This window comes from Trachinotus anak, unplaced genomic scaffold (assembly GCF_046630095.1).
Source record: "Trachinotus anak isolate AG129_WGS33_773 ecotype Australia unplaced genomic scaffold, CSIRO_AGI_Tana_v1 ptg000019l, whole genome shotgun sequence".
Classification (NCBI taxonomy): Eukaryota; Metazoa; Chordata; class Actinopteri; order Carangiformes; family Carangidae; genus Trachinotus; species Trachinotus anak.
Window position 1 is genome coordinate 8581132 of NW_027273870.1, and position 14088 is coordinate 8595219.

The 14088-nt window shown below is 38.8% G+C and overlaps 1 long non-coding RNA gene across 1 annotated transcript in view; it reads left to right on the forward strand.

Annotated features, from left to right (window-relative positions):
* The window catches only part of LOC139635843 (uncharacterized), a 49764-nt gene that overhangs the window by 4655 nt on the left and 31021 nt on the right, over positions 1–14088 (forward strand). The gene's annotated exons all lie outside the window — the stretch shown is intronic.

Below are 14088 nucleotides of genomic sequence, written 5' to 3' on the forward strand. Positions count from 1 at the left end.
CACAGCAAAACGGCTCTGGGTTCGAATCTGTGTGGAGTTTGCATGAGTCTCGTGTCTTCATAGCTCCTCCCACAGTCCAAAGATCAGAGATTCTAAATTTCCCATGGTTGTGAATGTGAGCATGAATGGTTGTTTAGCTCTATATGTCAGCCCCACATGACCAAACAACCAGCTGTGTACATAATGCAACATAAACCTTGCATAGTTTTAATGTGCACAATAGGAAGACACAAAAGTCGAAACTGCAATGTACACACTCAGGAGTAGGTGAGTAATTGAAACCATACTGGAAGCAAGTTTAGGTCTATGTCAATGTATTTGTATCAAAAATGGTTTCATGATACGTGATTATAAGGCTTCCAAAGATGTTTGCATTTATACAGAATGTGAAGAACTTGTCAATCCATGCTTGCATTAGAGAATGTTATTTATGGACAGAAGTTGTCTCAAACTTGATATACCCTTACTGCTGTTTGCTGTCCACCACTTTTGGTGGTGCTGCAAAACAGCTGAGTCATCACACAACTTCCCAGTAAGTTGTTTAATGCTGTCACATTTTGGACTGTATTGACACACAGACATGCACACACACACATGGTTTGGGTAAAGACTTGAATCTGACTGGCTGATGGCCTGCTAGACTCTCTGATGTAGGTGTAGGTACAGCTATGAGCTTATGTGGATGACTCGCGGCCATTCTTATGCCAAGGCTATGGTGGGAGACTCCGCTCACGATGGTGCAGTGGCTGGATTTAGATAGGGAGGAACAGAGTCAGTCTGAAGAACAACAGGCTTCTGTGGCAGCAGAGAATCTGAGCAGCTCTCAGTCTGCAGGAACTGTACAATCACAATCAGCAAATAATGTTCAGGAAGCAGCTTCCAAAAATTCTGCAGGGAGAGATCACACTGTGACCACTAATGAAGGACAGGGTGTGTTCAATAGCCGGTTGTCATGTGAAGGGGAAGAAATGGAGTATGACTCTGAGTCAGAGTCTGTATCTACTAGTGAAACTTCTAACAGGAACACTTATCTCTACTCTTTAGAGGAAATAACTCACTTTCTGGATGAAACACTTGTAAAGGCTGTTAGAGTGAGCGATTATTTTGGAGACACTGAGAAATTCATTAGATCTGCATATTAAAAAAAAATGGTTGGCTTTGACCTCTTGGATGAAAAGAAACGTTTCAGCCTCAAAAAGCATTTTACAAAAAAAAAAAAAACTGCTATAAAAGACTAGAAAGTAGCTCTCATGATCATGTATCACATGGTGTTTTCCTCTTTAATAATCTGTGCTTCTTTCCTGTTTGTTTCTCTTCTTTGATCTCGCCATGTGGAGCTTCAAAATAGGTTCTTTGAAGAGTAAGAGAAAGAGGCACAAGCGGGCTTAAATCTCTGAAGTCACTGCTCAAAAATAGATTGATGTGTTGTTTTTGCAAGACAAACATACTAATTCAACAGATGAGGTAGATTGGTGTTTATGGTGGGAGGGTTCATATGCCCTGAGCAATGGCACTAACTTTAGTGCTGGAGTTGGTGTTCCATTTCGAGCAACAACAAATGCAATTGTTTTATCTTACACTGAAGTATTGAAGGGTCAGCTGTTGATTGTCAGACAGAAATAGAGAGCTCTGTGTTCTGTTTTGTTGACATAAACTGTATGCCCCAAATCAAGGAACCGAAAGAGTAATCTCAACATGTTAAAAAAATGAGCAAAGAATTTACCATCATTGGTGGGGATTTCAAAGTCTCAATTCCAGACTAATTTCCAATAACACAAGTTCAGGTGGTTTCAGTGACCACCTCTTTGTTAGTATAGGCTTGATCATTTTGCCCGGTGAAGGGGTTAAGACCTACTGGCTTTTCATCAATAAACCCCTGCAAATCAATACTTTCTGCCACTACTTTTGTGTGCTTTTGGCAGTGGAAAAACAAAAAAACTGGGTTGTTTTTTTTTTGGGGGCAACCCCCCAGTTGCCAGCAATGCACCTCCCATTTCAGTGCTAGAATTAAGGTAGTTCAGGAACTGTAGGCCAGTGTTGGGAACATTGAAGAGAACTTGCAGAGAGACTCTGATCCCACTATGGGTCAACTGCTGCAGGAGCAGAGGTTGGAGTTGAGTTCCTTCCTGTAGGAGAGTGAAGGGAGCTCTTTTCAGGTGTTCTATCCTCCAGCTAAAGGGTATGGAAGATCAAAGCTCTCTCTTTTTCAATCTGGAGAGATTAGTGTGGGAGTGTGGGTGAGCTGAGGAACCATAATACAGACTTCTACACTGACCTCTTTGGTGCAGAACTATGCAGCATGTAGTGCTTCAGGGAGCTCCTGGAAAGGCCTCCTCAGCCAAACCCGGAAGGGAAAGCTGCTCAAAAAGGACTCCGACCTGACTCTAGAGTACAGACAGTTGACAGTTGCTGTTAACCAGGTGGCATCAGGACGGGCACTGGGGATTGATGGTCTCTCCGCTGACTTTTATTGTGAATTGTATAATTGTGAATTTCTAATGAACGAAACACATTTTTCCCACTAGCTAATGATGTCAGGTTTCTCCCGGTAATTGCTTAAGAAAGTGACATTTAAAACCAAAATCTTACCTTACTTCTCCTCTCCTCCGAGGAGAGCCAAGGAGAGGAGAAGACTCTTCTTTACTCTTCTCTTCTCTCCAGTCATTTCCTCTCCTCTCCTCATCAGGTCTCTCCTCTTTAAGAGGAGTGTAGCGCCTAGCAGAGGAAATGACTGGAGAGCAAAGAGACCAAGCAGAGATCAAGCAGAGAGACCTGAAGAGGAGAGGAGAGGAAATGAATCCTCTCTCCTTCTCTCCTCTCTTCTTTGCTTGAAGAGGAGTCAACATACATAACTATCTGTTGTTGATATATATATATATATTAAAAAATACTTTTCATACTTATTTTAGGTACAGGAGACTATACAAGAAGAATGCCAGACAACACAGTCTTTATGTTTTTCTTGGGCTAAAAACACACACTGAGGCTCCGACAGAAACTATGCTTTCTTTTCTACATCATTCTGTGCTAAAGAGCTGGTCCACAAAACAACAAGTACATTTTTTGGTCGAGTAATTGTAATCCTCAGAGCCAGCATCCCAGACAGACTGATGAGAAGCAAATCCCATTGCAGCCTCAAAACTGTGTCCACTTGATTGTCCTACAAGATTGTTCTACTCTTACTATTTATAAGTAGTCATTTTTTTCTGCATGCTTTCTCTATTAGGTCATTGCGCTGCCTTGAGTTAAATTGCACTTCCCATCATTATGGTGAAAATTACTTAAATATCAATACTAACAAGTAAGTACTAGAAACTATTGTTATTATTTTTGCTGATCTCAGCACACTCGCTTTGTTGTTGTTATTCTGGCTCTTCCTCTCTGCCTCTTGGACAAGAATCAGGACCTGCAATATCTTGAAGTTTATGGATGCTTTATTACATACTGGTTGTGAAAATCTGCTTTCAATAATCAATTTTTTTAGTGTGTTTCAGTGATTTGAACATCAAGAAAGTTCAAAAATTATCATTTAAAAACACTTTTTCAAATATTTTCCAGATTTAATCCACATTTTGTTGTTGCTCTATGAACAGTATTCAGTGCACAACTTTTTTTGCTCTGTCAGACTCCAAATGAATCTTAACATGACTGCTGAACGAGGCATTTTTAGAAAAACATTATTGGTGGATTGGCACATTATTGTAATTTTCAAAAATAATCATATAATCAATGGAGAAACAAAAAGTGAAACAGATGAAGGCTGAGGCTGTATCAAGAATCTTAAAGAAGTCTTTATTCCTCTGAGTCCATTTTGGCATTTCATAATTTGGGCATTTGTTCATCACACGTTTTATGCACAGATTGGACATGAAAGAGGGCAGATGCCTTGTGCTTTAACTGATGGCATGAAAGCATTTTCTGGTGATCAGTCTTTTAAAGAGCACTGCCTGAAGAGAGGTAAAATATTGGCAGCAAGTATGTATGGTAAAAATACTATTAAAAGCCTCTTTTAGCTCCTCGGGTGATTAGTGTTGGAAACACTCAAGCTGAAAATGTGTGCTTTGATTTGAAAAGGACTTGTGGATCAGCAACTTAACTAATCAAATAAATATATCAGGCTAGATTAAGAAAGAGTTTTGACTAGATAACTGATTAAGAAGCAACAGATAAAACATGGTGTGCTCTGTAGTAAAATCAGCATGGTAGGACTGAGTCTCACTTCAAAAACATAGTCAGAGATAAGTCTTCTGCAATGACGCATGTGACCTTTCATAGTGAAGTCAAACATTAAGGTTCACCAATCTTAAGTGTTGGGGCAGAAGAAAAAGACGAAACTGCTTCAGACTAATACATCAGTCTAGTCAAGGTCTTCTCATGTATGGCTTATGTTATCTGTGTTCTTCAGTCATTCCCAAAGAAATACTGGGGACTCTACTTTTGATTAATACATTTGGCTGTAAAAACAAATCATAAAGCTCTTCCAAAAATGATGCATCAGAATGACTAATACAAAGCCACTTCAGCCGCATAAAACTACTGAATATATGCTGTAATGCATCAGACTATTGTAGTGCAGAGACACAACTCTAGATTATGCAACTGTCCTGAGAAAGGTTGACTGTCCAATTAGAAGTGGCGCCTTGCTCAAGATGAGTGGCTGTGCAGTGTCTGGCCAGGCAAAGTCATTACTGTCCATCCGAGTGACAGCTGGGCCAAAGTGGCAGATCTGCAGGCAATTCAAGCATTCGGCACAGCAGGAATGTGTTGAAAACGTGACACCCAAGACAGACACAGCGCAACACCAGTCGACCAGGTGTTGTATCCTGATCTACACACCAGATTGACTTGCTGTTGGTGAAAAATGACCATCTGTGAAGCATCACTTGGAGAGAGGTCACAGATGGGCCGAGAGAGCACAGACAAATTGATTTGGGAATCAAATGTGAGACTAGAGATGGGAATGAGAGTGAGGGATTAACAACGAGAAGTCATCATTTGTTTTGGTTTGCCAATGGAATCAACACCTCGGAGTTAAATGCATCATGTGAGCCAAATAAATCTGGAGATGTTGGACTCATGATGCATTATCTTGTAAGTCAATCCTCCTTAACTGCTGGCTGCTTCAAAGAAAAACTGCCTAGTGTGGATATAAAATGAATCCAAGTCAAGACATTCAGCTGTAAATCACTTTCAGGCATGCTCCTCTAACCAGCACAGAGCTCAGCAGTGCCAAACCTGTCAGCTGGTAAACCACCCCAATGGGAGCACCATTAGATCCAATAAAACATGGAAGCCCGCTCAAATGTACCACATGCCAATATAAAGCCTGATCGATAGATCATTTCACAGCCTTCAGTAACCACAAGTATTTTTCAAGTGTTATGGGTTTCTTTGAGATGCCCAGCTTCGAATACAATCCAACTACTGATGCCTCTGCTGCCTTAGAGCTCAGCCTATAAAGCTGAAATCTGTAACAGCCCATTGAGGGAAGTGCGAAGTTTGGGAAACAGAGAGAGGAAGAGAGATGAAAGAAACACTGGACAGGAGTCAAGAGGGAGAGAAACACTGGGGAAGGAATAAAGCCAACTAAAGACCAATATTTCGATGAAGAGGCAGGAGTGGAGATGACTTAGGACAAGAAGAATCTTGGATGCTTAGATCCCTCCTTCATTGATCATATGGGGTGGTTGTCAGTTGATTAGCAACAGGGTTGAAAGCAGTGGTGTAGTCTACGTGATACGTAGGAATATGCCGTATACCTACTGAGAAAGCTCCAGAATTCCTGTGTAACGACTGGCCAATGCCCAAGGATACGTGACCACATAGTTTTGTGACAGAACTTACACTTCAACAATTTGTTTATGTAAAAAACGCGTGCTGTGAATCATGTAATGTCAAGTGAAAAGTTCATCCAGAAGCAGTAGCCTGACGAGCTCCATGTGCTGTGAGAAAATACAAGTCAGTGTCAGTGGTTTCCCTCTACAATACTCTTACAGGTGACTGAACAATTTAATAGGTTTATGTTGTGGCCACTAGTTTTATTGCAGACAACAGCAACCAGGATCCTTGGCCACGGAGAAGAAGCCAGTCAGAGGCATCAATCACAGCAGTCACAAAAGTTCAGAACATCCACTGCTGCATTTGTGAAGAAAACATAGTTGACCTATAGCTGCCAAATTCCTCCAAAATTTACCCAGAATTCCATTGTGAAATCTGCAGATTCCAAAATAAGTTTTTGTCTACACTGCAGCCTTAAGTTTCCACCCACCATAATACTGAAATTCCCCTTGGGTTTTTATGTACACAGGCTTTTACCTTAGATGTTTTATCAAAGACCCAGATATAATGAACCAAGATATAAATGCAATGCAGTTGTTTTTCCTCCCATTTTTCATTTTTTGAAATAAAAGATCTAAGGCTGTTTTCAAGCCCACAAAAGGCATCTTTCTTTCAAATCAAGCTCATAAATGTGTTTAAATCTGAACATGTTAGAGTGGCGTTTTATTGTGACCAGCCCAGGGCACACCTGTGGTAATCATGCTGTATAATGCTCAGTATGAAATGCTCAGTAACTTGGATTTATGTTTCTTAAAAAAAATTAAGAGACAAAAACCCTCTGTGTGTGTAGATATCTTAGTTATTTCATTTCAAATAATGATAAATGAAAGCAGTGATGCATTTATATTTTTGTTCAGTGTATTTTCTGCCACAGTTGTTCATCTTTTGTACTGATGATTCAAGCAGGAGAGTTTTATGTCCATCTGGGCCATAAAGGCGCTCTAACTGTGAGTCACTTAACTGTGTTTGGGAAAAACAAATGGCAGTTTTATGTCCAGAGCAGTAGCACTTGAAACAGCTCCTCCCACTTTCAAACTCTGTTCTCAGCTACACTGCCCCCTGGCCAGTATCACTCACAACTCTGCTTCTACAGGGAGTTTTATGTTGCTGGTGGAGGGGCAGGTGATTGGTAAATGTTGGCATCAGCATCGGGAGCTTGAAGCAAATTTGTACCTCCATGATAAGATTTGAAGCAGTAATGGGCAGGTGGGTGTCACGGCAGGAAAAGTTTGAATCCCTGAAGTCAGTGAAAATCATAGTATTTATCAATGTGAATATAAATTGCAAATTATTTTTTACTGCTGAAATAAAAACTGCAATAACCATTAAAAGCAAACAGAAAGCTGCATTTTAATTGACAAGCGATCCACCCACAAGCAGCAAACTGTGAGTGCTGTCAGCAGCTCCCCTTTTCAGTTGGTGTCAGTGCGGCTGAAAGCAAGTGCTTTTTGGGTTGTCAGTGTCTGAAACCCTGTCCCCCTCCACCTTTCAACAATCTGTCAGACATGCCCACTTCGCACTCAGTGATTGGCCAGGTGTGTGAAGCTCTCTTTCTTATTCTTTACACAACTAATTTACTTTTCATGCATACATTAACATGAAAAGCCTTTGAGAAGAGACTGTCCCCAAGTCGGTACCAATGTGATTAATTGTGCGTTTCATCACAGCAGTAAAAATATGACCAAGCCTTCTGACCGACTCCCAACTTTGTTAATCTTTGAACTTCAAAAAGAAAATCAAAGCAGCGGAGCATTATTATTATAGTGATGTGCAATTTTCTTTTCTTTTTTTTTTTTTTTCACAATATTACACTGTTAGACTACAAACTGCATCATTGCTTTCATAGAGTGTTTACAATTAATCATCTCTCTGCTCATTAATTCTTTATTACATATATCAGACCCATGACATCACATCCTTTCTTCAGGGCTGAGTGCAGGGCACAGAGTTTCATCTTACGCCGGGAACACACTGCCTGCGTGGTGTGTGCATGGCGACTGTAACGCTGAACTGCTACAGCTCACGTGTGCGTGCATGTGTGGGTTCACACCGGCTGCATGTCTGCTGCGTCGCTGCTACTGCCTGCTCTATCTGTCTAAGAAGAGTTTGCCTTGGATAATGGCCATCAGCAGGCTGCTTGAATGTTGGCTTTCTTTCATTATGAATTAATTTCTGATTTATTTTTGACTAACTAAAATGTCTCCACATGCAGTTGCTAAAATGGTTGAAAAAAATATAGTATTTATATTTTTTCATGTCTGTGACATATACAGATTCAGCCAAGAGATTGAAACTGTGGTGAAAGGTGTCCATTTCATGTAATGCTGCTGGTATGATGTCAACATGACTGTCAACAGATCTTTTCCCAGTCTATGTTTGCTGGGAACTGGCTGCGTCATGCGTGAAAAATAGGTGAGATATCGAATCTCTGGAATCTCTCTAGCCATGAAACATAAGAAGAGGGAAGTGTGTCTGCTATAACTCAAAGCACTGAAATGAAAACCAACCATGTTCTGCAGCCGCAACGCTTCCAGTGTGGCTACCAGCTTCAGTCAGTCAAATCTTCAAAAAAATCATCAGTCGATTCCTATCACTATCTTCAGCAGCTTACTGTGATGTAGTAAATATGTTTGTTTGATTTGGACCAGGAAAAATTACTCTGACATATTGTCACATTGTCTTTTGTTTCCAATTCTCTCGTATCTTACAAGCTGATAATTGCATGATGACACCGTTTTGACCTTGCCTGGCTGTCTACTTTCCCAGCCTGTATCTATATCATTTTTCTCCCCCACACTTTTTCTATTTGCAACTAAGACTGTACACATCTTACAAGCTGTGAAGGTTGTGAATAAGTAGTGTGTTGGTGTGTATTCGTGAGTGTGAATGTTTGTGTTTGTACTTTGCCGGATGTGCAGTGTTATACGCTAACCTTGCCTTTATCCCAGTCTAACAGGTAACATGCTTTATTCAATAGAAAATCAAAGCATTTGAACCTTCTTGAAGTCTGGGAAATACTCCCTATCTTCAGACTGTCTGCTTCTAAGCCCTTTTAAGTCTGCGCTGTGGACAGGCGGTGACAGAGCCAGCTGATCTGAAATTTGAATACAGACTTTGCCTTTGTTATGTCAGCAAGTTTTTTCAGCTAGAGCACTGACATCTCTGCCTGATCATGTCTACTCACCTCCCCTGTGAATAATAGATGATATATACTGTATATTGTGTGTGTTTGTGTGTGTGCGTGCATGCATGTGTGCGCATGTGTGTGTGATGTAGGAAACTAGGGAGATTTAGGCAAACTAGATTGTTCTGATTGGACAAAACTGGACTGACTTTAAGGAGACAGGACTGTACTGGAGTTGAGTGGATTTCAAGAGAAATTGAGATTTTTAAAACTCAGAATTTGTATTCATTCATCATTCCTTGTGGTTATGTACATGCAAATGCAGTTGTACACTATAGATAGTACTGAAAAAGGTTTTATGTTTTGGAAATTTGGATCATGTCATCCACTGCATCTCCCTTCCATCACCACTCTGCTCCTCTTCTCTTTCTTCCCCTTTCTGCAAAGTTTTTCATTTATTAAGGTGCCACACAGAAAATTTAATCTCTTTCTCTCTGCTTTGATTTGTAATTGTAATCGTGATTTGTTATCATGTTCAGTCATTTGAGCAATGTACCAGCTCATGTTTGTACCTGTGAGTGGTGAGATAATATTTTAGCATTTTGTATGGCAGCGATTTTTGTGTAAACACAAGAGCAAAATGTGCGATTTACAATTTCAATCATCTTGAAAAGCAGCGAATGTTCTGGTGCTTCGCTCCTTGGTTTCTAAATTGATTCAATAAACCCTTGAAGAAATTTTGGATATAAAAGGAAGGCAATTTTGCACTCCTGTAGATATGTGTGACGAGCTTTACTCTCCAGTCCTTATTGTGCGGCTCACAATATCCTGAGTAAACAACAGCAGAAAATGTGTCAGTGGAGGTTCTGCAGTCTCTGTCAGAGGGGATCGTAATGGTCCTCCCCTGGAGATTTGGCTCATACACAGTGCAGATACTGTGATTTCACACACATTTTTGCTCAATTCATAACTTTTATAACATTGTCATAAAAGAGAAGTCCACTCAAGGCTGTAATTTGGGCTTAATCCTGCCATCCTAGTCTCACACTAACTATTCATTTTTCACCATGGCAACTGCTGCAAACTTACAGAAGCAAGACTTGGTCAAAACCTAGTATATGGCTGGACCTCGACCTTTTATCTGTTTTATTCCCCCCTTTTCTCTCTGTGCTATCATATACAGTATTTTAATACAACCAAATTCCCAATGAAGCTATTCTCATTTAAATGTTTTTCTGTTTCTATTGTGAGACAACGAAACAAGAACGATGTAGTGACTGAAACATAGCCCATTAAGACAATATGTTAACTTCCAAACCATTTACATGCTGTGCCTCTGCAGTGCTAAACTCTGATTTTATAATCATGACGTTTTCTGAAAAAGTCACCCACATGTTAAAGACAAAGTGATTTCAACTATCTTTATTTGTGAAATGATGACTCAGAGAGACAGAATTGACAGAATATTAGGATGTTTTCACACATAGTCCTTTTTAAACAGACCAACCTCAGTCCTGTTTAAAGTAGATGATTTGCTGCATGTCATCCCCTCTGTCTTTCTTCAGTTTTCCTGTCTCTCTCTCTCTCTCTCTGTAGCTATAATAAAGGAAAAAATGTAATAAAAAAGGCTAAGACTGGGCAGCTCAAGAGCCAGATATTTCCCTCAAAAGTTGGTGGAGACCAAAACACAACTAAAAGTAGACTCAATGGTGGAATACTGGTGTACTTTTTTTGATGTGTATATATTAAATGGTTCGTTAGCGCACTAGCCATAACTTTTTAAAGAGGTGACATTATGTCATGTGGAGGACCACAAGTGTGACGGAAACAGCAATAAAACATTTCATTAATTAATAATAAATTGTACAATAAAAGTAAGGATTAATACATTTGTTCACAAATAAATGTATTAATATATAAATAAATAGACTAAATGAATAAAGTAATTCATTACTTGATATATTAATGGACAATAAAAAGATTAATTATTGAAAAAAAATTACAAATCAAATATTAATCCATGAATAAATGGTCCAAATTAAAAAGGGGTTTACAAAAGCAATATAAAACAATACGTACTTCATTTAGGAAAACATTAATGCATATTCGAATTTGAAAATCTATTTGAAAAAGCTGTTTTAAAAGAGAAATAAATAACTGGATTCACAAATTGAATTAAGAATACAGATTTTAATCAGGTATTTATAAGGACAATTTCCTTTCCCATTTACATTTCCATTTCTCTGCTACTTTCCTCTTCCTGTTAGCCATTCAGTTTGATTAGTCATGTGGCTGCTTCTTTTATCCTCTCCATTAAGCCTCTCCACGACACTTGGGGCGTGCACTCGTAAAACAAGGTAAGAGAATGCGAATTAGCCATGGGATGTAACAAGCTCGGCCATCACCTGTCAAATGAAGACGTTCGTGTTGTCTGTTGTTGTCTTGTGTTGTCTTGTGTTTTGTGCTTTCTAATCCCTATTGGCAATAAATGGTTAAAAAAAAGTCTAAAATATTTTTCAATAAATAAATAAATAAGGTGTTTTACCTTCCAGTCCTCATTCCAGTTAGTGCATTTTATCTACATTTGCATGGATGCTGACCCTCAAAAAGCTCTCATTTTGCATGTAATTTGCCAGGTTCACAACTTTGATCCCTGCCCACAGTGAAAAGTTGGCCATGCCAAATTGCTGTCCAAGGTTTGCGTTTACATCCAGCTGGGCTGCACTATTTTGTTTTTAGAAATTACTCACACTTTTTTGCCTTGAACCATAGAGGGATTACGAAAGGTAAACAGTACCTCAGTAAAATGTTGCTCTGAAAGGGAAAGTAGGAAAATAAAGCTAAATTGTAGCACTTCTATACAGATAACTAGGAAGGGTTACTGTATGTTGAATCCAATCACTACTGTATATTCTCTGCCTTGTGTAAATACAACCACTTTCCTACAGGATTCCTAAGTGTCTTGAATTCACTCAGTCTATTCACATTACATGTCAATAGATCTGTGGGTGGACAGAGCCAGTTGAAAGTCAAATTCATAAGACCAGTTAGGGAAGATCAGTGTTTGGGGTTTTTTTTTTTTTGCCTTTTGTAACCAACAGCAAGACAAATACATTGACATCTTAGACTTTTTTATCAAAATGTACCGGACTGTAAAAAATAAATTTGACCCCAATGTGATCCCTCCACACAGGATGAAAAATGGATACACACACTTTCTCACTGCCACTGTCCATCCTGGAGATGAGCATGGCAGGGCTAATGCAATAACAGTTGCACATAATGAAATGAAGATTATACAAAACATGTACATCCATACTCAATCACATGTGCACACCCATCCACTCACACACAAATACAGACAGTTCACTCATTTATCCTGATTCCAGCAAGTGAAACCAACCTCACAAATACACACAGTCTTCTGATAATTCTGCCACACAAATACACACACAAACAGTTACAATTTGTATATGGATGTATATGTATATATATATATATATATATATACACATATATATATATATATATATACATATATATATATATAAGACCACATGCCCACAATAGAAATACATACCTTTACTTGTATATGCATCTATATGAAACTATAACTACTTTCAACACAGGGATTAAAAGCTTAACTGTGAGAGAAAGAACCACAGGCTCTCTCTCTCTCCTCTCTTTCTATTTCCCTAATCACAAGCATTACACAACTCATATAGCCTAGCTGTCAATTAGCCAGATGTAAAGCCATAATTTGGAAGGTAATTTGCCTGTTGCATACCAATATTTATCTAATCCTGGCTTTTATGTAAGTATGTTAGTACAATGACTGTGTGTGTGTCTGTGTGTGTGTGTGTGTGTGTGTGTGTGTGTGTGTGTGTGTGTGAGACAGTTTGAGAAGTGTGGCTTTTTAATGAGTTCAAGGCTGTTATAGCACAAACCAGATGTGACTCCTTATTAAGTGAAGTGCAACAGTAGCTGTGAATTAGCTTAATGTGTAAATACAGAGTTTCAGGATGGCCTGAATTCTGTGTTAAATTTGATGGCAGTTCAGATGGCGACGGACTTATTTGGCTTATTAGCATCACTTCTACTGTAATTTAAAAACTCCTTTCCTCTACATCGATTTGAGCAGAAACATATTAAAGTGTCCAGTGCAGATTTCTTCTAAACAATAACAACGGTGGTTGTTTACATTAAGTATTTCTCACTGAAATGCATTGTGGGTGTTCTGGAGGGCAGGTTGTTAGGGGGCCCAGCCTCAGCAGTACATGACGTGATTTAGTTTGTTCCAGTTTAATGGGCTGCTCTGTTTCACATTTGATCCAACGCTTGTATTATACAGATATTAATAGTAGAAATGTAATGATGTTAAATGATTAGATACATTATCATTTCACACTTTTATGATTCTGTAATCGCTGTATATATGAATAGTATCAAAATGCATCATTTATTGACCTGATCAACACAGAACTGTCCCATTATTTATAAATCCAACAGGTTCTCACTGTTTGTAATTCATGTGTATTGTTGCTAATGATGAATAAGTTTTTCTGAATGATTAGTTAAGTTCCTGGTGCACTGTGGCCACTGTGACTAGGACACTTTAGCTTCATGTTAGTTGTTAGCTTGGTGTTATAGCCAAGTTATACCCTATTGGATATCTGTGGTTATTATTTATTGTAAGTAAGCTGGTATTTACAGCTGCCTTGTATTGGTTTGTCTTTCAGACATTAAGTAATCCAGAAAGTGCATTCTAATAGATCAGCTGACTTATCATTATAAGTTATAATGATGCACATTATAACTAAGTGTAGCCAGCCTGTATTGAACCTCTACTACAGTGAGTGTCCTTGAGGCCTAACAAATGTGTTGAGAACATTTCCTTCCCTATAAAAAATTTGTAAAGCCAATTTGTAAATAATATTTTATTGTGGCATTCATATCATATCATTTGGACTATCATGAGCAAAGAAGTCCAAAGAATTGTTGACATCAGCCTTTCGGATGTAATTCTGGGATAACAAGTAGTTTACCATAGCATATACAGTTTGTTTGTACCCGGTTTCACTTGTTAACAAACTCCTCTGAGATATTTTCCTGTTCTTCCCATTCTG